The sequence below is a fragment of the Puma concolor genome, chromosome D4, assembly GCF_028749965.1.
Source record: "Puma concolor isolate L17-30 chromosome D4, mPumCon1.1.hap2, whole genome shotgun sequence".
In the NCBI taxonomy this organism is placed as follows: domain Eukaryota; kingdom Metazoa; phylum Chordata; class Mammalia; order Carnivora; family Felidae; genus Puma; species Puma concolor.
Window position 1 is genome coordinate 40817503 of NC_141679.1, and position 12457 is coordinate 40829959.

Genomic DNA, 12457 nt, shown 5'->3' on the forward strand with positions numbered 1-12457 from the left:
TCCTGAAAAAGGGCCCAAATTTAATTAGATAAAATTGTCAAGCAATTTATGTCCCAGGGCGTAGTTCAAAGCAATAAAGCCACCCAGCTAGAAATCAAAGAAGCCTAATAGCTGGGTGTGGTACCAACAGAGGTGGCCAGACTTTTAGAGAGATGAGGGAAAGAGACAGTCAAAGCAAGCCCTGCTAATGCTACCGTCATCCCACCATATCTTTGGTTATCCCCACAGCTGTACCCTGTGAGATGCAACATCAGAGGCTTTACCCCGGAGCACAGAAACTTCCAGCCAAGTCGCTGAACAAATAAAAGACAAAGACACATGAAAGTAACTACAATCCAAAGGGACAAAAGACCCAGAAAGTAAATAAAAAGGGTTAATATAACAAATACTATAGGTAAAGGGTTAATAGTCCTTATCTATGAAAATTGGCCCTTCAGTTAACATTCTAGCTCTATCTTCTGGAGACCTGCTAAAGGTAAGGAGTCTCACTCCATGAGGGAGATACAACACTGGGAGACAGGTGCCTCTTTTGGTGTCTTGCTTGCACTGAGTAAATAAAGGTTGAGGTTGGGCTGTCACCCTCAGTTTGGCTCACTGTCTTAAACTGACCACCTAAACACCTGAATCCTCAACAGGTGGAAGGTTAACTGTGACACTAAGTGTCAGTCCATTCAGGCTTCTATAACAAAGATAGCCTGGACTGAGTTGCTTATAAACAATAGAAACTCGTTTCTGACAGTTCTGGAGGCTGGAAAGTCCAAGATCAAGGTACTAGCAGAGTCTGATGAGGGTCACTTCCTAAACCACCTTGCTGTAACCTCACGTCGGGGAGGGAACAAGGGAGCTTTCTCAGTCTTCTTTTACAAGGGAATTACTTCCATGCATGAGGGCTCTGCCTGCATAACCTAATCTCCTCTCCCCAAGGCATCATCTCGGGGACAGGATTTCAATATATGATTTGGGGGGAGGGGATGACACAGATATTTAGTCTATAGCATTAAGCCATGTTGCTTAATGATTAGGATGACCCTTGGCTGGTAAAATTCATCTGGATCAGGGAAGACTGGAAATGAGCTTTAAATACTTGATCAGACAAGGGAGCTGTGGGTACCCCTGAGTGTGGTGACTCTGGTAACTGGAACATCCCTTAGAGGCCCTAGAAGCCTATCAAGCTGTTACTAAAAAAAAAAAAAAAAAAAATTGGCAGGGCACCTGGGTGGCTCAGTGGGTTAAGTGTCCAACTCTTGATTTCAGCTCAGGTCATTATCTCAGTGCCCATGAGATCTAGCCCTGCGTTGGGCGCTGCTTGGGATTCTCTCTTTCCTTCTCTCTCAGCCCCCACTTCCCCCCCCTCCCCACTTGCTCACACTCTTGCATGTGCCCTCTCTCAAAATAAACTTTAAAAAAAATTAACTACTGTGAGATATGAGGCTTCCAAGCAAATGGGAGCCCTTGCCTTGCCCGTTGCGTCTCTCCTGCTCTCGCACCGGAGCTGAGCCGCTTGACCACAAAGACTGCTTTGGCCCATGGTTCCCACTTAAAATATGATGGCCATCTTTCTGGTATGAAATATTCTAAATCATTTGCAATAACTGCATAGTATCCATTGAATGAAGGTACCATAATTTCCTAAGCCTGGTGTTGGGCATAAAGGTCTTTTCTGGCTTTTCTGCTATTTCAAACTATGCCTTAAGAAGTAAGTATGATATTAGTTTAATAGAGACATGATTATTCTAAGGATATATTCCTAAAAATGAGAAAGTCGTATTTATTCTGCCTGAAATTTCTACAAAAAACCTTCTATGACCATTTCTCTGAAATGAGTGCTTTTATTCAGCTCATCAATTCACTAGGTAAAGGCCTTATCCATATCTATTTTTCAATTATCTGGTACTGTATTTGTAATATTAACTAAATAGTAAATATTATTTTCCAGAAAACTTCCATAGAATAAATCCACTTGATCCAGGCAAATGTACTGCTTAATAGCTTTATAAATCTAACAGTCATAGCTTTTTACTTAGAGTTAAGGAATAAAATTAAGTTTATAGCCCATGCATTTCTTTTTTCTTGCCAGCGAAACTAAAACAAGGAGAAGTTTCTTTGGTTCCTGGAGCATGTTTATAAACCTCTTCTAAAACTGGAAGTAATTTATGACTGGATGTTCTGTATAATACAGCTGTGTATCCATCTGGCCCTGGTGCTTTATTACCTGATATGTCTTATAGGGCACTTTTAAAAAATATCTTTTCATCCACAGAGCTTATTTAATTTCCCTTTGCGTCTGGCCTCAATAATTCCAAAACTCTATTTCATCCTCATGGCAAACACACAAAATAAATCCCCAAATCCTACGTGCTATCTTCCCACAGTCATATTTATAAGGTCCATAAATCAAGGAGAAGCTTTGAAAAGAATTTTTCTTAAATTATATTTAGAATTTGTTCATCCTGTGCATAAGCTAAACTTCAACTGATACTGGAAGTTGGCTTTTGTCCCAAGTGGGAATATGCCTTTTTGGAATCATACATCTATCTACAAAGAAGTTGCCAACGTCTTACAAATGTTTCTTCTCAAAGAAGAGACCATTTCTAAGAAGTTACATTATTTCAAGGGGCAACATAAAGAGGGCAATTATCCAATAAGCATTCATCGGCTTTCTCTGACTTTCAACCAAAAAGCAGCAAGAAAACAATGATCGCCTTTGGTTCCAACAAGACTGATATGGAGGGCTATCTCCTGGAAAGACCAGGAATCCTGAGCCATAGCTTCCAGGTGTATGCTGTGGTTAAATATCAGAGTGGACCAGGGTGGGAGGCTTGGTACGGGCCCGTAAGCACAGTCTTTGAGGACCCTCACTTACTCTTATCCTGCTCCTAGACTTGAGGGCACAACGATGAGAGAGGCAAGGGGATGAAGTCATTGTTTATGTCTTGTATAAGCCCAGATGAGGGGAACCCCATAACTACCATCAATGCAAAAGGACAGTATACTTGTGAAATGGCATAACCTGGATCTTGAACTCAAGCAAAACCTGAGAAAACAGCACTGATTACCTTGGAGAGGTGGTGAGCCCAAGTGACAGAGTGAGGGAAAGTCTGATCTGCTTGGGTCACTCCACTGACCCATCCCCAACAATAAAACCAAACTTCCACTTGGTTTCAATGCCAATGGAACTATGGCAAATGAGGTGATTGTAGAGATTTCTACCCCCCCCCCCCCCCCGGCAAAAGCAGGCGCATTGTCTGAGTTTAGGGAAGACGGAGGTAGGGGTGTGAAGGGGTGCTTTGTACAGTTCTAGGGCACAATGTTACATATTCTAAAGAGAACCTGGACCACAAGATCAAAAGCCACCTATCTGTGTTTTGTTTTTAGTGTTCCTAAGCAACAAGGAGAAGAAATTTGAAATTACAAATTATCCATAACGTTCTCTTCAACTCAAAGCATTTAACTAAACAGCTAATAACGCCTACCATAATTTACTTAAAGCTTACCCTTTTCTAGGCACCACGGTAAGCACACCATGAGTGACATCTCATTGAAGAAGTATCAAAAACAGCAGAGTACAAGAGTTAAGTAATAGAAGATTACTGTAAGATCCTCCCTAGGTTTCCTTTGGAGCAAGAACTGTGCCTTGACTTTGCATCCGTCAGACAGCACTGGGCATTCATTCAGTGAGCACTCGATAAATATTAAACTAAATGATCTAAAGCTGTAATGAATTCAAGCAGTGAAAATTCCTCCAAAGAGAAGAAAGTCTTACAATTTTGGCAGTGATTTAGTGTTTATTTTTAGGAATGTAAATGACATCATAGAAAAGTTATATCGCCTATAGTATATTATTCTATTTGCTTTAAATATGCCATCTCGGAATACGAAAATCAAATCAAAGCCTGAGCCTATTCCAGGAGCAGCATTCAATTTTAACTTCCTTGCTAAGAGAGGACTTGCAGAACTTTCCCACAGCGGGAATAGTCCCCAAAGTATATCCCGCAGGGGACCACGTGCAGGTGGTGCACACAATCAGCGACGCCAGCAAATGGGTTCTGGGTCAAATTAGAGAGGGCTGAGAACAGTTAAACTAGTTTCCTTGCTGGGATGCATATTGGCATCTTTATACTGCCCCATGTATGTTGTAAACCTCCCCAAAAGAGGATTGGGGCTGCGGCATTGCTCAGATTACTGGTGTGAGGAACTGCTTTTTCGGTGCCACAGCTTGAGGAGTGGTGTTCCACGGAACCCACTTTGAGAAGCACTGGACTGGGTCAGCCATGCCTCTTCGCCTATGTGTCCATCCAATGGTACTCTTAGATTCCACTTTCCTCATCGGCCAACCGTTTTCACTAGCTGGGACTTCTCTGCCTGTGGTCTAGCGTATTAGGAGCAGAGACAAGAAACAGCTCCAGAACTATCCCTTCTGGAGTACCAATCTCTTTTCTTTTCTTTTTCTTTTTTCTTTTTTCTTTTTTTTTTGAGAGAGAGAGAGAGAGGATACAAGTGAGCAAGGGGCAGAAAGAAAGGCGGGTGGGGAGAGGGAGAGAGAGAAAGAGAGTGAGAAGTGGGGCTTGAACCCATGGATCGTGAATCATGACCTGAGCCAAAGTCAGATGCTTAGCGACCCCGAGCACCAGTTTCTCCGGAGGCTGCTAAGACATGCCTTCAGAGGCACTGAGAAAGATGGGCAAAGATGAAAGAACAATTGAGTGGGGCAAGGGAAACTGAGGAGAACACAGGACAAGAAGAAGAAAAGAGAGAAAAAGACAACGTACGAAGGAGTACCTGGTGAGAAGGGATGTGACCCCACAATTAATGCCCACCTTCCACACTAACGTGACCATCCCAGAGTTGAGTTAAACTGAAGCCAGCAAAGAGGTGGCCGTGCTGGAGGAGCTGAAGCCCTCAGCCCCTTAGCCTCAGCCCCCTGAGCCAAGCAAGGGAAGTCATCTGCATACACAGCAAACCTTTACCATCCCTTGAGGTTTTCTTAACATTTCTATTCGGGATTCTGCTATTTTGAAGGATAATACACCATTCACGAAAATGATTCGATCTTGACAAAAGCAAAAGCACACAAAGGGTGAGTGGCAGGCAGAGACCACAACCATTTGGCTTCAGATCTCAGATTCATAGATGTTCCACGGGTAAGGACCTCAGAGGCAAGCTCGTTTTGGTGACTGTCTTTGCAAGTGGCCATCAGAAATGGGTGTTCTAGAAACGTTCTTTCTCTGAAAATCATTAAAGGTAAACTGCCAACTCACCTGTTCACTGCGGCTTCCTGGCAGGAGGGACAGTCTATGGGATTCCTCGGAGCATGTCCCCTGTTACTAAAATATTTGCACCGGCAGGATCAGATGCAACCTGGGGAATTTGAAATGTTACCTGCAACACTGACACCTGGTGGCTTCTACGTCCTACTGCACCTAAGTCAGGCAGGAAATAAGGCCTGGATTGTAAGCAATAAATATTTGGTGACAACATAATGTATTACATGAGTTCTGGAAAAGGAATCCAGAAATGTTAAGAATGAACAACCTCCACTCAGAGCTTATTCTGCTCGCTATATAAAAAATTATGACAAAAGCACTATTGTGATATAAGTCCTTCTTTCTACAGGGGAAGTAGCTAGGGAAATATCCAATTATTGGGATTGCAAGGATCACAGCATGTCTCCAGGTGATGTTTTAAGTGAGATTTGTTTTCTGCACTATGCCTCACACGCACACCTGCCAGTGACCCTGCCCACGCACTGCGACTTTAAAAAACGAAACAGACAATGGCATTCTCTCCTAAGAATCATGGGACCATGAGGGGCACCTGGGTGGCTCAGTCAGTTAAGCGCCCAACTTCGCTCGGGTCATGATCTCACAGTCCGTGGGTTCGAGCCCCGGGTCGGGCTCTGTGCTGACAGCTCAGAGCCTGGAGCCTGCTTCAGATTCTGTGTCTCCCTCTCTCTGCCCCTCACCAGCTCACGTTCTCTCTCTCAAATAAATAAACATTAAAAAAGTTAAAAAAGAACAGAATTGTGGGACCGGGAGAACAAAAAATAACACTGTTTATCCAGAGAGATGAAGGCCGAGTATCCCATGAGGTAGAAAGAAAGCCAAAGAGGGCCCTGTACATGACGAAGTTTTGAGGAGTCGGGGTCTAAGAAGATACAGACACCGCTGGCCAAGAAAAAGAGGAATGTAGAGTATGCAAAGAGAGGCCACAAAGCATGAAGAAAGGTAAAACAATGGAGAGAGAAGTGGACACAGGTGAAAACCCTTGGTTTCCTGGCCCTCTTGTGAACCTAATTTTTCTTTAATTAAGAAAAAAAATATCAAAGATTAATTGGCCATACATTTGTGGGTCCCTTTCTGGGTTCTCTATTCTGTTCCATTGATTGAGTGTCTGTTATTGTGCCAGTACTATACTGTCTTGATGATTACAGCTTTGGAGTATAGCTTGAAGTCCGGGATTGTGATGCCTCCTGCTTTGGTTTTCTTTTTCAAGATTGCTTTGGCTACTCGGGGTCTTTTCTGGTTCCGTACAAATTTTAGGATTGTTTGTTCTAGCTCTGTGAAAAACGCTGGTGTTATTTTGATAGCGGTTGCATTTAATATGTAGATTGCTTTGGGTAGTATTGATATTTTAACAATATTTATTCTTCCTACCCAGGAGCATGGAATATTTTTCCATTTTTTGGTGTCTTCTTCAATTTCTTTCATAAGCTTTCTATAGTCTTCAGCATATAGGTTTTTCACCTCTTTGGTTAGAATTATTCCTAGGTAGGGGCGCCTGGGTGGCGCAGTCGGTTAAGCGTCCGACTTCAGCCAGGTCGCGATCTCGCGGTCCGGGAGTTCGAGCCCCGCGTCAGGCTCTGGGCTGATGGCTCAGAGCCTGGAGCCTGTTTCTGATTCTGTGTCTCCCTCTCTCTCTGCCCCTCCCCCGTTCATGCTCTGTCTCTCTCTGTCCCAAAAATAAATAAACGTTGAAAAAAAAAATTAAAAAAAAAAAAAAAAGAATTATTCCTAGGTATTTTATGGGTTTTGGTGCAATTGTAAATGGGATCGATTCCTCGATTTCTCTGTTGCTTCATTGTTGGTGTATAGGAACGCAACTGATTTGTGTGCAATTCATTTTATATCCTGCAACTTTGCTGAATTCATGGATCAGTTCTAGCAGTTTTTTGGTGGAGTCTTTTGGGTTTTCCATATAGAATATCATGTCATCTGCGAAGAGTGAAAGTTTGACCTCCTCCTGGCCAATTTGGATACCCTTTACATGTTTGTGTCGTCTGATTGCTGAGGGTAAGACTTCAAATACTACATTGAATAACAGTGGCAAGAGTGGACATCCCTGTCTTTCCTAAACTTAGGGGGAAAGCTCTCAGTTTTTCCCCATTGAGGATGATATTAGCATTGGGTCTTTCGTATGCGGCTTTTATGATCTCAAGGTATGATCCTTCTACCCCTACTTTCTTGAGGGTTTTTATCAAGAAAGGAGGCTGTATTTTGTCAAATGCTTTCTCTGCATCTATTGGGAGGATCATATGGTTCTTGTCCTTTCTTTTATTGATGTGATGAGTCACATTGATTGTTTTGAGGATATTGAACCAGCCCTGCATCCCAGGTATAACTCCCACTTGGTCGTGGTGAATAATTTTTTTAATGTTTGTTGGATCTGGCTGGCAGGAAAGAATAGCCAATGGAATAAATGCAGTCTCTTCAGCAAGTGGTGCTGGGAAAACTGGCCAGCAACATGCAGAAAAATGAACCTGGATCACTTTCTTACACCATACACAAAAATACACTCAAAATGGATGAAAGACCTAAACGTAAGAGAGGAAGCCATCAAAATCCTGGAGGAGAAAGCAGGCAAAAACCTCTTTGACCTAGGCTGCAGCAACTTCTTATTCAACACATCTCTTGAGGCAAGGGAAACAAAAGCAAAAATGAACTATTGGGACCTCATCAAAATAAAAAGCTTCTGCACAGTGAAGGAAACAATCAGCAAAACTAAAAGGCAACCGACAGAATGGGAGAAGATATCTGCAAATGACATATCAGATAAAGGGTTAGTATCCAAAATCTATAAAGAAATTATCAAACTCAACACCCAAAAAATAAATAATCCAGTGAAGTGGGCAAAAGACATGAATAGATACTTCTCCAAAGAAGACATCCAGATGGCCAACCGACACATAAGAAAATACTCAACATCACTCATCATCAGAGAAATACAAATCAAAACCACAATGAGATACCACCTCACACCTGTCAGAATGGCTATTACCAACAGATGTTGGCAAGGATGCGGAGAGAGAGAATCTCTTTTGCACTGTTGGTGGGAATACAAACTGGTGCAGCCACTCTGGAAAATAGTATGGAGGTTCCTCAAAAATTAAAACTACCTGATGACCCAGCAATTGCACTACTAGGTATTTTTCCTAGGGATACAGGTGTGCTGTTTCAAAGGGAAACATGCACCCCAATGTTTATAGCAGCACTATCAACAATAGCCAAAGTATGGAAAGAGCCCAAATGTCCATCGATGGATGAATGGATAAAGAAGATGTGGTATATATATACAATGGAGTATTACTTGCAATTGAAAAGAATGAAATATTGCCATTTGCAACTACGTGGATTGAACTAGAAGGTTTGTACTAAGCAAAATTAGTTAGGCAGAGAAAGACAAATATCATATGACTTCATTCATATGAGGACTTTAAGACACAGAACAGATGAACATAAGGGAAGGGAAGCAAAAATAATATAAAAACAGGAGGGGGACAAAACCTAAGAAACTCTTACATATGGAGAACAGAGGGTTACTGGAGGGGTTGTGGGAGAGGGGATGGGCTAAATGGGCAAGGGGCAGTAAGGAATTTACTCCTGAAATCATTATTGCACTATATGCTAACTAACTTGGATGTAAATTAAAAAATAAAATAAAATAAAATAAAATAAAATAAAATAAAATAAAATAAAATAAATAAAATAAATAAAATAATTTACCTAAGCTACTGAAAAAAAAAATGTCACAGAGGTAACTTGGGTGATTTCCAAGGCACAAAAGGAGTCCTGGTTTCTCATAATTAACATATCAAATCTTTCTTACAAATCTGAATTGCTTTTCAAACTGCACTAATTCCTTAGTACTCTTGTTGCTATTTTCCTTATTTATCTCTGATGCTCAATGGTGCTGATAGAGCTGGCTTTTCAGTTGGAACGAGATTGGACACTTTGCTTCCACGTTGTTGCATTAAAGACTCAGCCATCTGAGACAAATATAACTTAAGGGTTTCTTTGTAACTCGGAAAGGCCCAATTCAGTTCTGTACCGATGCTTGTTCAGAGTCAGACAGAATGCATTCAAGTCTGCTCACCCATCTTCCCTGTCTCACCCTACAGACTGTTCTCTCCAGTATTGCCAACTTCCTCCCCAACACCTAAGCCAGAAAGTTAGGCTCATTCTAGACCTTCTTTCCTGCTTTACATCCATGCTGGTGTCACCAAGTCTGTTTAACTTAGAATTGCAGAAGCATAAATCTTACCCACTGCTATAGGCTGAATGTGGCCCCCTAAAATTAATATGTTGAAATCTAATCCCCACTGTGATGGTTGGTATTTGGAGATAGTACCACTGAGGGGTTCTTAGGTCATGAGAGTGGAACCCTCATGAATGGGATCAGTGCCCTTATAAAAGAGACCCCAAAGGGCTCCCTTGTTTCTCCCTCCTGGTGAGGACGCAACAAAAAGATGAATCAGGAAGCAGGCACTCACTAAGTCCACTGCCATCTTGATCTTGAACTTCCCAACCTCCAGAACTATGAGAAATGAATTTCTGTTGTTTATAAGTCGCCCTGCCTATAATATTCTGTTACAGCAGTCCAAATAGACTACAATAGCCACCAACGTGTTTTGTGCTGTTTTCTTACACAACGCTTCACTCCTCTGACCAAAATCAGAAATGTGGGGTGCCTGGGTGGCTCAGTCAGGTACACATCTGCTCTTGATTTCAGCGCAGGTCATGATCTTACTGTTGGTGAGACTGAGCCTTGCATTTGGCTCTGTGAGGACAACATGGAGTCTGCTTGGGATTCTCTCTCCCTCGCTCTGTGCTCCTCCCCCCACCTCAAAATAAATAAATAAACTTAAAAAAAAACACAAATGTTTCTAAGACAGGTAACACAAAAATCAGATCCGTTCTACCACCATTGTTGACAATCAAGACCAATGGGCATTTTTTTCCTAAACTGATATGGCTATAAATCAAAACTGTTTTGACCTTAAGTCAACATTTATTTAACATATGATGGGACTAAATGATATGTGTCAGCCACTCTGCTGGGCATACAGATAAGGAATGTGATCCAAATAACTTGTCTGAAAGAGACATACTTTCAAATGAACTATAATTAAATGGTATGCATGCTATAATGTCTCCATGAAAAATACCAGGTAACACAGGAAGAAACAACGAATTCTACCTAAAGTACAGAGATAAGAAGATTAACATTTAAAGTCAAGAAGGTCGCACAAAAAAAGTGTTGGGAATATAATTTGTATCTGTTGTTATGAAATAAGAAGGGAAATATTATCCTTATATATGATTTATGTGCAATAAATCCTAATACATGATTGATCTGATATATGACCACATGTGCAATGTATATAAACATTATTTCCCAGCTATTCAGTACCACCTCCATAAAAACAGCAAACTATAGAGAAAAATGAGATTTGGCTTTCCCAAGAGGAAGATGGTAAGGCCAATAATAATTATTTTTTTTAATGTTTATTCATTTCCTGAGAGACAGAGACAGAGGGCGAGCAGGGGAGGGGCAGAGAGAGAGGGAGACACAGAATCCATAGCAGTCTCCAAGCTCTGACCTGTCAGCCCAGAGCCCATGGTGGGGCTCAAACTCATGAACTGTGAGATCGTGACCTCAGCCAAAGTGGGACACTTAACTGCCTGAGCCACCCAGGTGCCCCAATGAGGCCAATAATTCTTAAAATTCTCCCATTGAGAGGACCTGGGAGCAGAGTGGGTGGTCCACATGCTGACCTGTCCTCAGATGCTGTCCCCCCACTCACCTGGGTCCCTCACACAGCCAAAACGTCCTTGATGCTCATGTGCTCATAATAATAATGGGTGGAGAATGCGGAAAGCTTGCACAGAGACAAAGGTGTGCAGGAAGAATCTTGCCCGCCGATCAAGGTAGAACAGAACAAATCAGTTGAGAATTACTCTGTGGATCAGAGCTGCAGGAAACAAATAACCACTGTCACACTGTATTTACCTTGTTGGTCAGGGTTGTCAAATGGACACCACGGCAAAAGGACAGAAACCACAGCTTTTTGCAGCAGGACCATTTTCTGAGGGGAACGGACAATATACTTACTATGCTCCATATTCTCTCGCCAGTTCAAGGCCATCCCAGTAGGATGCTGGCCATACTGTTACCTAAACCATCCTTGACTCTTTCTGGAAGGTTCCAGCAGGCCACATTCTTTACCCTTTCAACACAACAGTGTTGAAACACAACAGTGTTTCAACAGTGTTGAAACAGTCACAAACAGTGACTTAGAATCTTAAGACAAGAACCCAGGAGAAGAGATGGTGTGGGAGAGGCAAAGTGTCAAAAGCCCTCTTTATTTGGGATGCTACATTGTGCCTGAGGTGCACTAAACCAAGTGGCTTTCAACCTCACCTGTGGGGACACCACGTGCCCCACGTAGGAGAGCCATCTTCTTCCTCTGGGTGGGAATATGACAATTAACCAAATGATATGGAATCTGAATAGAAAATAAATTGTGCTGAATCTCACATATGGTGTCCTAAAAATGTCCAAAATGATGTCATCCAAAGTGGGGGGCGGGAGGGGGTGCTGCAATTAGATGGATGAGGAAGAGGCAGTTGAGAAAACAGATTAATGATGCCTTTGACACAATCAGCCTGAGAGGAATACTGGTTTCCATGACAACCAAACCACTTAACCTAAATTAACAAAGCTGTTAAAAAAGAAAAACTTAAAAGATGGGGAGGGGAAAACCCAGTGCATCCTCTTTGGGGAAATTAAGCAGCCTGTCCCCTCAGCGCCTGTGAGAGGTGTGTGTGTTAACTACATATCCGCGGGGTGTATATTCTCTTACACTCCCTGGTTCCCAGTAATTAGCGTTCAGAAGCAGTCCAAAGATGTTGAGAAATTGCAGCTAATTAGTGCAGTTTTCTGATAGAATGGCCTTATTATCCCGTTGCAGCCTTAGCTAGACAGCAAGAATAAGGAACAGACAAAAGACTGCTCCTTGCTTTGCCCAAACTTGGTGCTGAGGTTCACAGCATCTTCCCAGAACCGCTTTCTCAGAATCGGGCAGGTCAGGACGAACTCTGGAATTTCGGCCGTGGCACCGAAGAGCTGCTTTTACGGTGACACACACAGGCCGTTCAGGATGAGACAGTGTTCAAATCAG

The 12457-nt window shown here is 42.2% G+C and overlaps 1 long non-coding RNA gene across 2 annotated transcripts in view; it reads right to left on the reverse strand.

Moving 5' to 3' along the window:
* Positions 1 to 12457, reverse strand: part of LOC147574817 (uncharacterized) — a 92695-nt gene that overhangs the window by 67288 nt on the left and 12950 nt on the right. Inside the window, exon 1 of one of the 2 annotated variants that reach the window (XR_015243556.1) lies at positions 5259 to 6754. The exons of the other annotated variant lie outside the window; for it this stretch is intronic. This is a non-coding gene — a long non-coding RNA (uncharacterized LOC147574817). Of the gene's footprint in view, positions 1 to 5258; positions 6755 to 12457 lie in introns of those variants that run through there. 2 annotated transcript variants of the gene reach the window in all.